Genomic DNA, 20,118 nt, shown 5'->3' with positions numbered 1-20,118 from the left:
CCCTACTCGCCCTATCTATATTTATAATGAAAGGTAGTAGTGGCTTCTATAAATGTAAAACTCTTGGCCCTTGCCTTAATGCACACTCTTAAGTTTATGGTAGGACGACGACCAGTAATATCTTTCTAACTCTCTTTTGTTCTCACACATTAAGGACAATGTGCACAATAAGTTTGGGGGTAAGGTTGTGTTGGGAAATTAATTTTTTTTTTTTTTTTTTTGTTTAACACAAGGCTATGATTTGATAGTTGATGATATAAGCATATTTTTGTTTCTATTGATGGTTATATACTCTGTTTACAGTCTAATATTGGTTAGAAATGGTTTGTATGCTAAAATACTGTGAAAAGGATTCCTTAAAATTTTTGAAATCAGTTGGTGGCTTGTGGTCTACTATGTTAGGATGATTATTGTTTAATGATGTTGATCTCTGAGATGTTACACTTTGCACATATTCACACTTGCATGAATTCTGTGGGGTAGAAATTGGAAGTCTTGTTTTGTTTTGAGTTAGACTGAGATGGTCAGGTAGATTTGATAATTTTGATAACTGAGGCAGAGGAAAAAAAAAATAGAAAGATTTGGTATGTATGCAATGCAATAAAGAAAAAAATTCTTCACCAATGTGAATAAAAAAATGAAAAAAAAAATTATGAAAAAAAATAAAAAAATGATCAAGTTCAGGTTTGTACTTAGATTGCTTGAGTGATTAAGTCCTTAAGGGTGTGTTCAGACACCTAATGCCCTAAGATCATCTGGTCTAGGAGTCATTGGCTAAAAGCTTGTTACATAAGGGGTTTAGGTTGCCTAGATTACTTGAACAATTAAGTCCTTAGGGGTGTTTTAACACTTAATGCCCTAAGACCATCTGGTCTGGGAGTCATTGGCTGAAAATTCGTTACATGGGTGATTTAGAAAGCTTAATAAACCTGAACATTGCACAGTATCCTTTTTGAAAAACGCATACCCGAAAAAATAAAATGCCTTGGGATTTGGAATTTGAAAAGTCTGCCTGCGAATTGAGGAATAACAAGGAATAAATGTAAGGTGGATAGTAAGCCACACGTTGAATTGCAGGATCACTATCAGAAAGTGTTTTAGAGATTAAAATTGTTGAATAATTGATTAAACTGATATGTGGGGACTATGGTTGCTTAATTGAAATTAGAAGTTGAAAGTTTTTTTGATTACATGATTGGTATACTTGCTGTATTTGACTGATTAATGAACTGCAAGGGAGGATCTAATTTGGAAACAGGCTTGAATTAGCTTGTTGTGCAGTAAGGCACTAATTTGAGAAGTTTATGGGTATCTTTAGTGGAAACCCTCATGAGATTATAACTCGTCCACTAGGGTTAACCTAGGGGTTTAAAGGCTTGTTGTATAGGCTAAATGCAACCGTGATTCTCACGAAAACGGCTTTTTAGTTCTCTATTGTTAAGGGACTAGCAATATGTAAGTTTGGGGGTGTGATAAGCATTGAATATATGCATATTCGAGCCCCTAAATGCGTATATGTTAAGGCCTAAAGTGATACTTCTATCCGTAGTAAGACTAATTTATGTTTAGTGTGTGTTTGTAGGTACTTTCCTAGAGAAATGGTTAAAACCGAGACTTTATGATAATATCGAAGCTTACAGAGTCGTTGCCGGTCATTCAGAGCAAGCCGAGAGCTTAAATGGTGAAGTTTAAAGAAATTCAAGCCCTAAAGCTTGAGCCTAAGTGTTGAGATTCGAGCATCACAACAAAGAAAAGAATAAAAGTCAACAAAACCCAAAAGCTCGAGCCTTATACCTTGGTGCTCGAGCCTTACCATAAGGTGCTCGAGCCTTAACCAAGGGTGCTCGAGCCTTGACCCTCAAGCTTGAGCATGAGGTGTCAAAAATTAAAAAGTTAATTTAATTGAAAGGCTATGCTTCCAGGTCCCGTGCCTCACCTCCAAGATCGAGCACTATCCACTGAGGCTCGAGCCTGGTGTCCCAAACGCTCGAGCCTGGTACCTAGTGCTCGAGCCCATGAAGCTTGGATCGAGCAATGTTAAAAGATTTCAATCCCAAAAATATTTTAAGTGTTGAAGAAAAATATGCTTCGAAAAATAGTTGAAGAAAATTGGCTAAGTGTCAAAGTAAAGATCGAGCACCATTTATTGAAGCTCGATCATCCATTCAAAGAAGCTCGAGCCTTGTTCCTGAAGCTCGAGCCTGAACCTTAAAGCTTGAGCCTTTACTCCTGAAGCTCGAGCCTTCCATGAAATATTAGATTAAAGTTACGGGATTGCTCTCTTTATCAGCCGTATTTTATCCTAGTTGGGCCAGAAGACCTAAAAGCCCACCAAATACTTATTTTTTTCTATAAAAAAAGGCGTAAGCCTCAATAGAAGAGGATCAAAATTTCAATCTCTTTTACGGTGTTATTCAAAAGGCTAAAGGTGTGATGGCTTTTAGGGTTCCTACAACCTTAGAAGTGAAGATCCTGAGAAGGGAAGTGTCGTCCGTGACGATGGAGATGAACTCAACACAGATGATATCCAACCTCATCATGAGTAGCTAATTCCTCTCTTAAGGCACTGATGTAACCCAACCTAACATTATGATTTGATTGTTTTAACTCTGGGATAATTTTTAATATATGTTTTTTCTTGATTATATGATTATAAGCACCTGAGACAACTCAAGTGGTTTTCATGCTTTAGTAGATTCTAAACTGTTACTACCTTATCTTAGATGTAATAGTCTATTTTCTATCCTCAACCTATCTTATTGGACGGTATCTAGTGGAGCCTTGCCAGTCATAAGAATAGAGGTCATATAATGGTGTTCCAATATATTTTACAAAAGAATGTTTTCATAGTCTATGCTTAGGAATTGTGGAATGCTTGCAACGTAGTTAAAGTAGTTAGAGTAGGTAGGTGGATAGTCCACGCTAACTATAGTTAGCTAATTTTGTAAAACATTTTTCTTTAAAACCCAATTGAACGAATGCTATTGAGTTCAATTCATTTGAAAAATATCATTGTCAAATTCCCAGAGTTAGTATAATTAACCATAATGTGATGGTTGTGGTGAAGTCAAAGCCCTAAGATTCCTCTCTTTCTGATAATTCAATTTAGTTTAATTCGCTTTAATTTAATATTTTGTTTTAATTTTAGCTTGTTAAATCGTGACAACCAACAAACTCTCCAACCAAGTTACCTATAAATCATGAAATTAACTTAAAAACTAATACAAATCCCATCTCCCTGTGGGTTTGACATCCTTTTTACGTAGAGCTATCCTATACGAAATTATTCTATTGTGAGAGACATCAACAGGGGAAATGCACCTTTCTGATGAAGCCTGCTTGAAATAACTTGTCCACCTCATCGGCAATTATTTGGTTTCTTTCAGGGGCGAATCTCTTATACTTCTATTTGATTGGTTTGAATAAGGGATCGACTCCAAGGCTGTGGCATGAGACCTAAGGATTGATCCCTGGCATGTCCATTTGGCCCGAAGTAAATACGTCTGATCAATATTTCATTTTCCTTGGGTGAGAATAAAGATCTTACATAAGTAATTTTTTATGTCTCACCTGGGATAACTTCAATAGCTTCAAGCAATTCTTCAGTGGCCTGTCATGCCTCTACTTTTGCTAACAAACATCTGGGCAGTGGGCTCTGTAATTGCTATTTAGCAGTGACTTTGGAAACCACGTTCGACTCATGTGGTTTGTTGCCCTTTTGTGCTTCTTTCAGCATGACTATGTAACATTCCTTAGCCACGACTTAATCTCCCCAAAGGTTGATGACTTTTTTACCCTCTAGAGACAAACATCGCATCACTTGATGTAGAGTAAATGGAACACCATTCATTCGGTGAATCCACCATCTTCCTAAGATCAGGATGTAAGAGGGTTGAATTTTCGTTAGAACGAAGTTTTCCTTCAGTGTTCTCTTCGCAGCAGTGACTGATAGATCTATCCCCATAGGGTCCACTTTGGTTCCATTGAATCCCATAAGTGGGTTGAACGAGGTCCTGATAAATGATGATGGGATCTCCAGTCACTTACAGGCGACCTTTGTGATGATGTTGGTTCTATTGCCAGGGTCAACTATGACTCTTTTGATAAGGCAAATTGCTACTAGAAGGCTGATGACTAGTAGATCTTCATGGGGGAGTTTCACCCTAGTCAAATCTTCATCTCCATATCCGATTCTGATATATCCTGAGGAGATCAAATTGATCGAGGATAATTTCCTCAACTTGTGGACTGCTCTCAGTCTAGAGCGATAAACTTCTTCTGGTTCCTGATCTTCCTCAGACTTTCCATATATCGCATGGATAATGCTGTCGGTTTCCTTGATGGAGTCGCCACAACCAACAAAGCTTGAAGAGTTGTGAATTTAGGAGGTGGCCAAGTTTTACATTTATAAAAAGCCACTACTACCTTTCTCTATATAAAATATAGATAGGGCGAGTAGGGATCGTCCCAAGGGATTTGATGGTGTATCGAATTGTGAAACTATGGTAATTAGGGTTAGTAGGGCGAGTGATCACACAATTGATTGGTTGGTTGATTAAGCTAAATTGAATTCAACTAAATAAAATAATATAAAGTAAACAAGAGAGAGAGAGGTCTTGGGGTGTAGAGATCACCACCAAGCAATACTTTTCTATACTACTAACAAGTGATCAATTGAGGGTAATGGATGTATTGCAATATGATAAGGGTGTGTGTGCATTAGGTTGATTCAATTGGCGAGGATGACAAATCAAGCAAGTATTGTCTAAACATCATGTGAAGAGCACAATATATCTAAACATTAGAGCATATATTGTCTAGACAACATGGGGATAGCACAATAAATCAAAACAAGTCATTAATCCTTCATTAAGCTCACAATCCACATACAACACAATATTAAAGGAATATGCCATTTGGACTCACAAGCATGGAACATCAAACATCAAGAGTAGATTGTCCTCCCATCTAACATTACACTACCACTACACTAAATCTACACTACTAGCATGAAAATAAAGCTATCTAGACTAGGGGAGAGGCACAAACCATCAAGAATAGGCATAAACCATCAAATGAACCAAAATAGCATTCATTAAGCATATCATCTTGATAATCTCTAGATCTATAGCATCAATACACATAGACATGCATCAAAAACACTAAATCTAGGGATAAGCACATAAATATCCTACTCTAGCATACATAGACATATGGATAGAGTAGAATAGTCAATTGGAAGCATTAAACCATACAAACCATGAAATAATCAAGATTTATATATACATAAATATCAAGATGTATCATACAATACTAATCCCTCAATAATACACAAGATTAGAGTATAAAAAGCATGCTTGGGGCTAACTCTAGCCCCAAGAGGATGTCTAGCCACTCATGGTAGTGATGATCCAACCCTCAAGGGCTAACTCCATGGCTGCTCCTTGTTGGTGAAAATCTCCTCCAATGGTTGCTCTAGCTTCCTCCCTTCTTCCTCTCCAAGAATAGCCTCCAAGATGATTTTCAATGTGTGACAAGAGACTCTAGAGACCCCCTCAAAAAGTGTATCATATTCCTTATATAGGTAGGTTAAATACACCCCATGATGAGCTGTGGTCGTGCAAGGCATATTCTCCAATGATTAGATGAAGGACGGAATAAATGAGTTGGACTTTAACTTTTTCTCGCTGGGGGAAGTTCGATCGATCGAACCTTAACTTGGATCGATCGAAAATGGGTTCGATCGATCGAACTGCATCTTGGATCGATCGAAGTGGTCTGAATCCTCCGGATAAGGACAAGGCTGAGATATTTCGAAGATATTTATGGGAAAAGGACAAAAGCGGTTGGTAGGCGTACAGCTGTGGATAAGATCAATCATTTGAATAGGACAAAATAGGGTTCAATCGATCGAAGGTGATGTTGGATCGATCGAACTTGGAATTTCAGCAAAGGCCAAGGTTGGATCTATCGAGAAGTACTATGATCGATCATAGATGTTCGATTGATCGAACTCTAAGTTGGATCGATCGAACTTTTCAGCTGCAAAACTTGATTCCTTTTTGCTCCTTTCTTTCTCCACTTTGCTCCCTCCTTTGGTTTATCTCAGGATTGCTTCAATTAAGCTCTTATTTGGCTGAGTTAGCTCAATTTTGGGATTAGTGCCTGAAAATATAAATATCACGTAATAAGTCTAAAACGGCAAAGTAAGATAGATAAAGGTGCTAGAATGCTTAAGCTTAATGGGTTTAAATGTGCACTTTTCAGTACTCATCAGATAACTTTCACTTGATTGCCCTTGGCCATCCTGTGATTAACCTTCTTCGGCCTCAGCTGATTCTTCAGCCTAATGTATTCTATTAGATCTCCTTTAGCTATCATGGATTCCACTTGTCTCCAGAGGGTCCTACAATCATTAGTAATATGCCCATAATCTTTATGACAAGCATAATGCTTACGTTTGTCTCTCCATTCTAGAGGCTGTTTAATTGGCTGGGGGGCATGAATCGTGCCTTATTCTCCTGAAATCATCGTACCAAGGTTGTTCGGAGAGGGGTTTACTTCTCGTTAACTCTTTGATTCTTCTTTGGTGGTAGGACTACTAACGTCGAGGATTGTTGACCCCTCTAACTCTTGAGGTTTATTTTCCACCCTAACGAGGGTTACATGCTGAGATCTATTGACCACATTCTCCTTGAGTCAAATGTAGGTATGTGCCTTGGCATTGAGAGTTTCCAAGTCATGTTCGATCGATCAGAGAAGTAAGTTAGATCGATCAAACTTTTGGGATCTCTGAAAATGACATCATGGCTTAGATCTATCTTTGAAGTGCTGAGATCGATCATGTTGGATCGATCAAACTTTTCTCTGAGATTGATCGAAGATGCTGAATTTCACCCTTTGCTTCCTTTTACTTCTCTTTTGCTCCTTTCTTTGATTTATCCCAGAATTGCTTCCTTTTTGCTCTTATTTAGCTGAGTTAGCTTATTTTAGGGATAAGTGCCTGAAAATGGAAATAACACGAAATCAATACAAAGTGGGAAAATAAGATAGATAAAGGTTCTAGAATTACAAGGCTTAAGGAGTTTAAATGCACACTTTTCAGTGCTCATCACACCCCCAAACTTAAATATTGCTAGTCCCTAGCAATGAACTATAAAGTAAAAGATTGAAATGAACAACTATACAAGTATAAACTAGAAAGCAATAAATGGATAACACCACTTTCGTAGGGAACACGATTGCACTTAGTACATGCAACAAGCCTTTTACACCCCTAGGTTACCCCAAGTAGACGAGTGAAGTCTCGTGAGGGTTTTCAGAAATGATACCCACAAACATTAAGCTCATTCTCACAAAAGAAGCACCAATATTGCAAACAAGCATTGGGAGAAAACTACCTCAAGTATGCAATTTTTCAAACATTTGCAAGCAATCTTCCAAAATTTTAACATCAAGCAAACAAATATGGTCCTCCACACATTAAGTAAAATGATCATGCAAATCAAAATAACTCTAGAATCCTTTTTGAGTGGACCGGCATCAAATATGTTGCTATCAAGACAACTAAAGAAATGATAACATCCTTACCCTCAAACTAGTACACAAATCTAGTACCGATCATCAAGACAAAAAGTGGACATTTTATTAAAGCTTATTGTTCTAGGTGCGCTTATTCTTTTCAATCATTTTTTTTTTTTTAATCCTAAGGATCAAAGATAGAAGCATGGTGCAATGTGTTGATCTATTAAGCTTTCTAGCGATCCATGAGGTCGAGCGTTAGGTCAATGACTCCCAAACCAGACGGCTTTAGGGCACTAGGTGTTTAAACACCCCTAAGGACTTACAAGCTCAAATCAACTAGGCTACAAATCAAAACAACCTCCATCTAATCATTTCTCACTTCTCACCTTTTGGGAGAAGTCCTCACTTTTTTATTTGCTTTTGCCACCTTTTTTTTTTTTAAAGCAAGTTTAATTATTAACCTAGAGTTTGGGCCCTCCACCTTTCGGCACGAGAAGTTTAATGCTTGATGAGGCTAGAATCTCGGCTACTTAGTGAAAATGGGTTGTTATCTACCTTTGTCAAGAATGAAAGCTTTCAATGCACTACTAGCCCAATTAGGATATAACCAATTTAATAATCAACAAAGCATGTACCCCACAAATGAATGCTGGTGTGCACCTATGCTAGTGTAAAATCCTAGAGTGAATCTTAAAACAATCACAAATCAGGATGATGTGGACCACAAATGCAAGCAAGATATCAATTTTTCAAAAAATTTACTCTTAAATGGCATCCACAAGGCATACAAGGAGTATTGGACTCTCAAGTCAAGTAATTTTTAAAGTTTAGGCAATATAGTCCTCAAAAGATCAAAATCATAGCTAGTCATGGACCAATCAAAGAAAATCCCTCAAGTACATAAGTCATGCTCAAAATTTTGAATTTAAAAACAAACATTACAAAGCACCATTACCTCCAAACTAAAATGGCACAGTGTCCTCAATGTGCAAAGCAAACAAAAGGAAAGAGTATACCAGTGTAACTAAGTCAGAGAATGGCCGGGACAGAAGTATCCAAAGTAGGTGGCATAGCCCCCCCAAACTTGGGATTAACTGTGGTCCTGAAAATTTGGCACTTGGATAAAACTCATCTAGATAACAAAAGGGATAATTACAGTGCACAGTGGACATGCAAGTGTAAATTGGATAGCAACTGAAAATAGAGAAAGGTATAAGGGTGGTCCTGAAAATCGGGAAGTACTCTCTCTCACTGAAGTCACTGGGATGCACCTGATGGAGTCAAACAGATAGATATAAGAATAGGAAAATATAACATCCATAAAGAAAGCATATATAAACCAAAAATAAAGTACAGTACATCCAGTATGAAAGCCGACAGACACGGCTGCAAAAATAGTATACAATGCCAAAAATAAAGCATAGATCACAGAGATAGAGTATAAAAAGATAGAAGGACTGGGAAGCTTAGGAGGATGATACAGGACGGGCAGGTCATGCTCCGTGGATGTCTCTGGATAGATCTCTAAATGTCGTCATGACATCCGTGTAGAGGGAAGCAATGTCGGCTCTAATGGAGACAGTCTCTGCACAGATAGATACCACGGCAACCTCCAGAGTCTTAAGTCGCTCTCCAAAGTCGGGAATATGAGTAAAAGCCTCAGGTGTGGCTGGATCAGGAAAATGATGATCCTGAGCCTGCTCCTCATCTTGAACGGGCGATCCAACTGGAGAGTGATGCTCTGGGTCCTCAGCAGGCTGCTCTAAATCAATGTCCATGTGTACGGCAGCCGGATCGACTGCGACATCGTCCGTTGCCGGCTATGTTGCTGCTGCTGCTGCCTCGGCCTCAAGGTCCTCTGTATCTAAATCCTCTACCGCCTGTGCCGTATCCTCCTGTAATCTTAAGATAATGGCAATGTAGCTCTTATCCCAATCCTTCTTCTTGAACGAAGAGGATCCTCTCTTAGGGCGCTCCTGTGGATGGAAAGGATAGCGTTGGTCTAGCAAGATCTGGGTGATGAGGTGGCCAAATGGGAGAAACTTAGCCCTTTTGGGCCGTTCCTTGCTAATGTGATCATCATAGAGCTTCCTCATCACACTATAGATGAGTGTATAGAAAGCGTACAAAGTTGTCAAGTAGTCGCCTCTCCGCTGAATCTTATGCCCGGCCATAAAGGCGTTGCGGAACAAAACTAAGTCAAAGAACCACAAATCATATGGCAAATAGGTGCGGGTGGCAAAGGTCTCGCCATCGGCATAATGTCCTGTAAGAAAAATGGCTATATCTGCATATGAAGGCCGGTATAGCCTAGGATATGTCTCCTGTAGCTCTGGAGGGCAGACATGTGGACAATGGCACAATCTGGATAATGTGTCCACAGTGATAGAAATCAGATGGCCATCAATGATGGTCCTCAGCTCTGCCGTGTTACGCGGGGCAGGCCGGAGGTTCTGGAAGAACATCCGTACTAGCCTCGGGTACACCGGGTATGTGATAGGGGCAAGAATGGCTGCAAGGCCCCTCCGTAGTATATCATCATAGGTTGGTCAGGTAAACACCGATCAAGAAAAGACATCTGTATCAAAGACTGATTCATGAGCCACTGAAAGGCATGTCTATCTCAGCAAGGGCTGGTCTAGCTCCTGAACTGGCTGAGCTGGTGGTGATGGTGATGGTGTAGGCTCAGCCTCAGCTGAATGAGAAGGTGAAGCCTCAGCAGATGAATGTACTCTACTATCAGAATGTGGAAACTGTGTGGGCTCTACTGGCTCCTCCTATCTATGTGAGGACTCCACTAGCTCCTCTGTCCTAGGCCTGACTCATCACTGTGGGCCGTGTTGCCTCTTGGCAACAGTCTTGTATCGAGTCATAACCTACAAAAGAAAAAGAAAAACTTACAATGGAAGTCAGTGCCAGAATAATAAATTTAAAGCACAAAATAAAAACATGTATGTCAAGTGGGATAGACAAAACAGATAAAGACATGAATCTATACAAGTGACAGGATGTGAAGCATGCTAAGCAGTATAAGTATGAAATGCATCCAATATGAAAAATCACAGGCATTGGGAATATATGAGATAGCACGAACACAAGATACGATGCATGGAATGTGTATATGAAATTTGTGAAGCTCGATCGATCATAAAAAATTTTGACATCAATCTTACTAGATCAATCTGAGAAACAAGTTCGATCGATCGAACTATGCGAAGAACGTGGACAGTCACAGATCTGTGACGTGGATGGCACGAGGCCTTCACAAACATGGTTGTGGGCCCATCAACACAAGAAACATCAATCCTAGTCACTTAATGAGGCCCATACTCCCAAAATCAAATCAAAAATTAAAAATCTAACAAAATATATATACACATATATACATATATATACAAAGTGAGTCGAAGCTTCATCAATGGCAGAAATCATCATCAAAGCAACCTAGATCTAACATTTAAAGCATAAATGCATCAAATCGAAGCTTGAAATCACAAGAGGGTTCGGATCTCACCGGAATCAAGAGAGAGATGGAGATACGAAGGGGGTGAGATGCGAAATCCAAGAGGAGAGAGAGAGAGAAACGATGCTCTAGATGCTCGCCGGAGATGGAGAAGATTGGGTGTAGCGGCGATGAGGGACAAGGGGTTAAAGAGTGAGAGAGGGTGAGATCGATCTTTGGAATCGATCTACAAACCCTCAGTTCGTATTTTTAAAAACTTTCCCGAACCAATTCGATCGATCAAATTGTAATGATCTCTCCTTTGAAAAAAAATTTTAGAATTTTTGAAATTTTTGAAAAATTTAAAAATTGAAAATATTTTTGGGTTTTTGAAAAATAAAATAAATTAAAAGAAAATATTTTTGGAATTTTAAAATAAAATAAAATATTTTTGGAATTTAAAATTAAAAAGTCAAAACAAAGTCAAAGATAGTGAGATGAAGAACATAGATCGATCTGAACAAAATGTTCGATCGATCTCACAGGGAGGTAAAAATATGCAGGTTTTTGGGTTCAAAAATTTTCTAAGTGTTGGGCACTGCAGATCGATCCAATGGTTAAGTTGGATCGATCGCAGAACTTTAGATCGATCTAGGAATATCTTCGATCGATCTAATAGAGAGCTGAAATATGCAGGTTTGTGCAAGCTCAAAATTTGTCTAAGTGTTGGAACTGAAGATCGATCTAACTTAAAGTTTGGATCGATCAAAGGACTTCTGATCGATTTGAGAACAAATTTGATCGATCTGACAGAGAGGTGATTTGGATGCAGGTTGAATGGAGGTCAAATTTTTTCTAAGTGTTGGATGCAGGTAGAAGTTCGATTGATCGAATCCTCCTTGGAGATCGATCGAATTTAAGCAAAATGCTCAATTCCAACATGAAAGCTCATGCAATCCTAATCACAAGTCCTAACAATGCATATAAACCAAAAACAAGTATCTAGACTTTGCAAGAAATGAAATTGAAGATAGAAATGAGGGAGGAATAGGGTTTTGACACCCTACGAAATACTTTTGCTAGTCTTTAACGTCTCTAGCAAGACATTAGGCTTTTTTAACCCGGATCAAAAATCTTGTTATGTATCCCCTCCTTGACGGGGTGATAAGTGCTTTGAACTCCACCCAACAAATGGTACTTTGAAGAACTTGTTGGATTAAGCTCAAAAGAAGCTTTTGGTCCTTAGTCAATGCAATCTTTGGGCTTCCATGCCCTTTCATAACAAGAATTCGAAATAATTTTCTTAGAATGCAGGGTTGAAGATGAACTTTTTGAAACTTTGGTTTCACTCAAAAACTCTATTCCTTCACTTTTAAGGTCATAACATTTTTCTACAACATTAACCTCTTCATACTTATCAAATGAGTTGGGGGTTAGATTGAAGATATTCAACTTAACCTTCATGTGGCCAAATGAGATTTTCATTAACCCCATCCTACAATTAATGTTGGCATTCGCGGTTGCCAAGAAAGGACGGCTAAGGATAACGGGAATTTGGCTCTTAGAATTTGGAACTGGTTCCGTGTCAATGACAACTAAATCAACGGGAAAGAAGAATTTATCAATTTTGATCCAGACATCCTCAATGATATCCCTAGGCTTTTTGATTGATCGGTTGGCAAGTTGTAAAACCACCGACGTCGGTTTCAAGTCTCCTAAGCCTAATTTGACATACACCGAATATGGAAGAAGATTAACACTTACTCCTAGGTCAAGGAGAGCCTGATTAATGATATGATCACCAATGATGCATGAAGTGGTAGGTGAACTGGGGTCCTTAAACTTAGGGAGAGTGTTATGCTGCAAAATTGAGCTCACTTGCTCGGTTAAGACCACTTTTCTAGGTGGTTGGCTTTTGTTCTTCCTCTTTTGGGTGCACAAGTCTTTCAAGAATTTAGCATAAGCCGGAATATGCCTGATTGCATCCAAAAGTGGAAGATTGACTTTCACTTGCCTAATCACATCCATAATTTCATTTGTTTTGGCATTTTGCTTGTCAATTGAAATGGATCCTTTTAAGGCATCCGAAAATGGAGCTTTTGGCTCAAAAACCTTTTCAGAATTTTTCTTTGAACTCTCTTCAACACAAGAAGTTTTCAAATAATTTTGTTTCAAATCACTTTTCAACACATTCTCATTTATATAGTCATGCACATGCAATGAAGGAGGAATATGATAAGAAATAGGACGGGTATCAACTTGTGGTTGCACCGGTTCACTCTCTTCATTGGACATACCCACTTGGTTGTCCACAATCTTTCCACTTCTCAAGGTAGTCACCGCATTAACATGCTCTATTGTGTGACCTTTCGATGAGGAATGAGTTTCCACAACACATTGTTGCTTTGGTGGGGCATTCAAAGGCATTTTTCCCTTTTCTCTTGCATTTAATGTGCTAACTATTTGCCCTACTTGGGTTTCTAACTTTGCAATGGATTAAGAGTGAGAATGAAGTAATTGTGTGTTTGCCTCTAAAGTGCCCAAAGCGGTCAAAAATTTCTCCTCAAAAGCAGGACTTCTAACATTTCCTTGGGAATATGATTGATTGGGAAAATGAGAATTTGAGAATTAGTTGCCTTGTGATTGGTATGGTCTATATCCTTGGGAACCTTGGCTTTGTAGTGGAGGTGGAATGTACTTCCCTTGAAGACCACCTTGGGGAGGGTTTGAGCCTTCCCCTTGGCTTTTCCAAAAGAAGTTCGGGTGATTTCTCCAACTAGGATTATAATGATTGCCATAAGGATTGTTCCCTTGGTTAGCAAAAACAACATTCGCTTGTTCATGGTGCTTACTTTGCACATATCCATGGGGACAATTGGAAGTAGAATGTAAAACACTTGAACAAGTCATACATGATTTATTAGTTGCATGATGAGAATGGTTGGGGAAGGAAGATACTTGATTCCCCGAGTTTTGGTTGATCACGAATTGATCAAACCTTTGAGATAATGATTTTATCTCGGCGACAATTTCATTAGAATGGTCGACTTGATGTAAGTCAACACTCTTCCTACCACTAGAATATCTACCATTCTTGGAAGATAAAGTTCAATGCGAAGAATTTTCACTCATGCTCTCATAAAGACGCCACACACCATCCTCATGCCTATCAATGTAAGAGCCACCCATAGAAGCATTAACCATGCCTTTGTAATTGTCTGATAAGCTCTCAAAGAAATATTGAACTAATTGCTATTTGGGCATATCATGATGTGGACACTTCCTAAGCAATTCATCAAAGCGTTCCCATGCCTCATGAAATGTTTCCCCATCCCTATGTGAAAATTCCCTAATTGAAGTTCTCATGGCATTGGTCTCAGACACCAGATAGTACTTCTTCAAGAACTCCTATTGCATTTCTGCCCAAGAAGTTATTGAAAAAGGCCTAAGATTGTTAAACCAATATTTTGCCTTGTCTTTGAGGGTGAATGGAAAAAGTTTAAGCCTTAAGACCTCTTCCGGCATGTCCGTGCATTTCATGGTATAACATACTTCAAGAAACTCATCCAAATGCTTGTAAGGTTCTTCACTTGGAAGTCCATGATAATTAGGAAGCATTTGAATGGTTTGTGGTTTGATTTTATAGTGGTGTGCTCTAAATGGTGGCAATTGAATGTATGTGGGTGCATTGTATTCATTAGGCACATAGTGATCTCTTAAAGCAAGAAGTGGATTAGCAATTGGAGGTACAATGTGGGCACCTTGATTTCCTTAGATGATGGGAGGTTGTGGAGCATACATTGGCCTTGCCATTCCCAATGGAACTTGGCCTTGTTGTTGTGGTTAGTGAATGAATGGCCTAGGCATGCCTAATGGTACTAGCATGTTTTCATTATGCACATTGGGTTGGAGGATACCTTGTTGGTCTATGTGACCAAGGTCCTCTACATGCTCTTTATTAAGGACGTCCATTGATGAAATGGATTGAGTAGAACTTCCTCTTCCCCTAGGGTTTCTAACTACGGATTCAAGATGTAAATCAAGAAGGATAAGAGTAGGTCTCAACGATCGACAACCATGCATGCACAATGCAAAACACAACAAGCAAAAATGACAAACACTTCACCTTCACAACAATTCAATTAAACTTCCTCCACAAACAATAATCCCATACTCCCATGCTTTAACAATATGCAAATAACAATAAAAATGCCTCCACGCGGGCTCACGATTTATCTAGAAATGGAAAAACAAGCCTCCATGAGGGCAGACAATTTAACTAAGGGATTGAGTAAAGAAAAGCTCACAAAGGTCCTTTAGCACTTCAACTCCAATTTTCAGCTTTTAGCTTAGCAATTTTTTATGATTTTTAGCTTTTTCCGTTGCCTTGCTTAGCTCCTTGGTAGCTCATTTGTTCACCTTCTTAGCTCAATACTCCTAGTCAAACAAGAACAAACACAATGAGCAACCAAAATGAAAATAAAAATAAAGTAAAAACACGATCAAAAGAGTACTAATTCTGAATTGATTCCACAAATACGATGTTGCCTTCAATCAATACCTGGCAACGGCGCCAAAAACTTGTTGCCGCACCAACGTTTAAGAGTGTGCTAACAAGGTGTGTCCAATGTGGCCAAGTTCTACATTTATAATATGCCACTACTACTTCTAACTACAAAATATAGATAGGGAAGGTAAGGATCGTCCCAAGGGATTGGTGTCGTATTGGACTGTGGAAACAAGATTAGGGTTAGTAGGTCGAGTGATCAAAATAGTGGTTGGTTGGTTGAATTACAGTAGATACAAATTACACTAAAGTAAAAATAATAGAATGCAATAAAGAGTAAGTAAGAGAGAGAAATCTTGGGGTTTAGAGATCACCACTAAGCATAGCTTTTCTACACCCTTAACAAATGATTAATGAGGGAAGCATATGTTGCAACATTGGTGTGTGTGTGTTTAGTTGATTCAATTAGCAAGGCTAACCAATTACATATATATTGTCTGAGCAACAAGTGAAAAGCACAATATATCAAAGTAAGCCATTAATCCTTTCATCAAGCTCACAGTCCAAACACATCACAAGGTTAGAGACATATGCTACTTTTATTCAAAAGCATGGAACATCAAACAACAAGCATGGATTGTCCTCACATCTAACAACTATGCTACAACTACACTACAATTAAGCTACTAGCATGAAATTAAACTAATTAAGCTAAGGAAGAGGCACAATCCATCAAGGAATAAGCATGAACCATCAAGCAAATGACAAGAACATTCCATTAAGCACTTATGTTTTGACAATCTCTAGATCTATAGCATCAATACACATAGACATGCATCAATAACACAAAATCTAGAGACAAGCACATGAATATCTACTCTAGCATACATAGACATATGGATAGAATGAAATGATCAATTGAAAGCATTAAACCATATAAATCACTGAATAAACAAGATCTATATATATATACGTCAAAACATGTATTACAACACAAATCCCTCAATAATACATAAATCAAGATGTAGAAAGCATGCTTAGGGCTAACTCTAGCCCCGAAAGGATGTCTAGCCACTCATAGATGTGCTCCTCCAACCCTCAAGGGCAAGCTCTATGGAAGAAATCTGCTCCTTGGTTAATGAAGAACCTCCTATGGTGTGTCTCTAGCCTCCTCCTCCTTTTGTTTTCTTACTAAAAATTCTTTAAAACCTCTCTAGATGAATGCTACAAGGTATGATATGATATATGTAAAAAGTAATCCTTATCCTTATATAGGTAGGTCAAATGACACCCAAAATGAGCTGGGGTCGTACAACAAATATTCCCCAATGATTAGATAAAGGACAACTTTTTATGAGCTGGAAATTTAACTTTTTCGCACTGGAGGAAGTTCAATCGATTGAACCTTGACCTTGGATCGATCGAACATGGCTAAGATCTATTGAACTTAGGCTGAATCGATCCATGATGGCGGCACCTTTTTGGATAAGAACAAGTCTGTGATATTTTTAGAGATATTTTTAGGAAAAGGACAAAAGCGGTTGGTAGGGTGGTACAGCTGGATAAGATCAATCATTTGGATAAGGACAAGAATGTTCGATCGATCAGAGAAGTAAGTTGGATCGATCGAACTTTTGGGATCTTTGAAAATGACATCATGGCTTAGATCTATCTTTGAAGTGCTGAGATCAATCATGTTGGATCGATCGAACTTTTCTCTGAGATCGATCGAAGATGCTGAATTTCACCATTTGCTTCCTTTTGCTTCTCTTTTGCTTTTTTCTTTGATTCATCCTAGAATTGCTTCCTTTTTTGCTCTTATTTGGCTGAGTTAGCTTATTTTAGGGATAAGTGCCTGAAAATGAAAATAACACGAAATCAATACAAAGCGGGAAAATAAGATAGATAAAGGTTCTAGAATAACTAAGCTTAAGGGGTTTAAATGCGCACTTTTCAGCGCTCATCAGTTCCAATAATCCTAATAGTATCAAAAATAAAATATTCCAAGTAATAGAAAAATAATAAGAGCTCACAAAAGGTTTAATAATCCGAAGCTTTTCTCCCTTAAGTGTCTTTGTCCTCACTGCTAATTTGTACATGAAAAGAAATAAAAATAAGATGAGATATCAAAAAGTCCGAAGACTGGTAAACCAAAATAACTAATTAAAAACTAAACAAATATAATCTCCCCGGCAACGGTGCCAAAAATTAATGTGTCTCTCGCAATCGAATGATATCGTGTAGGATAGTTCTACGTAGAGAGAATGTCGAACCCACAAGGAGATGAGATTTGTACTCAGTTTTCAATTTAGTTTTATTGGTTTACAGGTAACCGGTTAAAAAATTTGTTGGTTGTCACGATTTAGCAAACTAAAATGATAACACAATATTTAAATAACATGAATTAAACTAATTTAAATGATCAGAGAGAAAAAGTCTTAGAGCTTTGATTTCACCACAACCATCATATTATGATTAATTATACTAACTCTGGGAATTTAATAATGATATTTTTTAAAAGAATTGAACTCAATAACATTCATTCAATTCGAGTTTTAAAGAAAGATGTTTTACAAGATTAGCTAACTATAACCTATCTGCGGTTAGCGTGGACTATCCGCCTACCTACTCTACCTTCTTGAACTACTTTGCGAATGAACCACCTTTCCTAAGCATAGATTATGAAAACGTTCTTTTGAAAAAAAAACATTAAAGTACCATTATATGACCTCTATTCTTGTGTTTGGCAGGGCTCCGCCAGATACCGCACAACAAGATAGGTTGGGAATAGAGAATAAACTATTACATCTAAGACAAGAGAATAACAGTTCATAATCTATTAAAGCATGAAAACCACTTGAGTTGTCTCAAGTGCTCATAGTTATATAATCAAGAAAAATAATCATATATTAAATAATCCTAGATTAAAACAATCAAACCATAATAGTAGGTTGGGTTACATCAGTGCCCTAAGAAAGGGTTTAGCTACTCATGACGAGACTGGATAACATCTGTGTTGAGTTCATCTCCATCGTCACGGACGGCACTTCTCTTCTCAGGGTCTGTACTTCTAAGGTTGTAGGAACCCTAAAAGCCACCACATCTTTCAGCCTTCTGAATAACACCGTAAAAGGCAATTGAAATTTTGGACCCCTTCTATCAAGGCTTACGCCATCTTTTATAGAAGAAAATATGTATTTGGTGGACTTTTAGGTCTTCTGGCCCTTCAGGAATGGATGCTCGAGCTTTATGGTTCATGCTCGAGCATAAGGAACAATGCTTGAGCTTCTCTAGATAGATGCTCGAGCTTCAATAAATGGTGCTCAATCATCACATTGACACTTAGCCAATTTTCTTCAACTATTTTTCGAAGCGTCTTTTTCTTCAACACTTAGAATATTTTTTGGGGTTGAACTCTTTTAATATTGCTCGATCCAAGCGTCATAGGCTCGAGCACTAGGTACCAGGCTTGAGCATCTAGGGCTCAATGCTCAAGCATCAATAGATGATGCTCAATCCTTTGTAGATGGTCCTCGATCCTAGAAGTGAGGCACGAGACCTGGGAGCATAGCCTTTTAATTAAATCAACTCTTCTTATTTCCGACGCCTCATGCTCGAGCTTTAGGGTCAAGGCTCAAGCACCCTTGGTTAAGGCTCGAGCACCCTGAACTAAGGCTCGAGCATCAAAGTACGAGGCTCGAGCATTTGGGCCTTGTTAACTTTTCTTCTCTTCTTTGTTGTGATGTTCGACCCTCAACACGAGCTCGAGCTATGGAGCTTGAATTGCTTCAAACATCTTGAATTTCAGCTCTCGGCTTGCTCTGACTAACCGGCAACGACTCTGTAAGCTTCGATATCATCATAAAGTCCCGGTTTTAACCATTTAATAGGAAAAGTACCTACAAATACACATTAAACATAAATTAGTCTAATTATGGATAGAAGTATCACTTTAAGCCCTAACATATAAGTACTTAAGGGCTCAAATATGCATATATTCAGCGCTCATCATGGACCATAGGCCACCAACTGATGTCAAAAAAATTTAAGGAATCCCTTTCACAATGTTTTAGCATAAATACCATTTTGAACCAACATCAGACTACAAAAAAATTATATGACAATCAACAGACCCAAATACATGCTTATATCATCAACTATCAAATCATATCCTTATAAAGCAAAAATTTAAAATTAGCCTTAGCCCCAAACTTAGAATGCACATTGTTAGAAAGATATTACCATACAAGCAGACCAGTAAAGATATGACAAAATAATGCAAAGACGGGTAAAAAGAGTTTCCAGCATCTCCGCCTTCAACATTAATCTGTTGTATCTGGTAAAATCAATAAATTCCAACACAAATCAGAGTGTCAAGTATATGGAGTAAGCGTAAAGAAATATCATATAAGGAAATGAATTAAAAAGCATGTATATATATATCAGAAATCAGTACAATGCTTTTGAAAAGAAAGACTTAGGGCAGATATACATCATATGGAAATAAATACAGTAAAAAGATGCCCTAGTCAACAAGCTAATCCATAGGTGGTGGTGGTGGATCGAAAGAAGAAGAGAGAGCTGACGGAGTGCGGCACAGTAACTCCTCCAGTATACTCTGTTGCACAGTCAGCATCTGTCACAG

At 38.2% G+C, this 20,118-nt stretch overlaps 1 pseudogene; it reads left to right on the top strand.

The window, feature by feature from the left end:
* Nucleotides 1–14,228: 14,228 nt before the first annotated feature.
* On the top strand, nt 14,229–14,327 carry LOC132301856 (small nucleolar RNA R71; annotated as a pseudogene).
* The last annotated feature ends 5,791 nt before the right edge of the window (nt 14,328–20,118 follow it).

This window comes from Cornus florida, unplaced genomic scaffold, assembly GCF_030987335.1.
Source record: "Cornus florida cultivar Cherokee Brave unplaced genomic scaffold, ASM3098733v1 CherokeeBrave_3.0.0_Hap2_Chr03, whole genome shotgun sequence".
In the NCBI taxonomy this organism is placed as follows: Eukaryota; Viridiplantae; Streptophyta; class Magnoliopsida; order Cornales; family Cornaceae; genus Cornus; species Cornus florida.
This window is presented reverse-complemented; position numbering and strand designations above follow the sequence as displayed.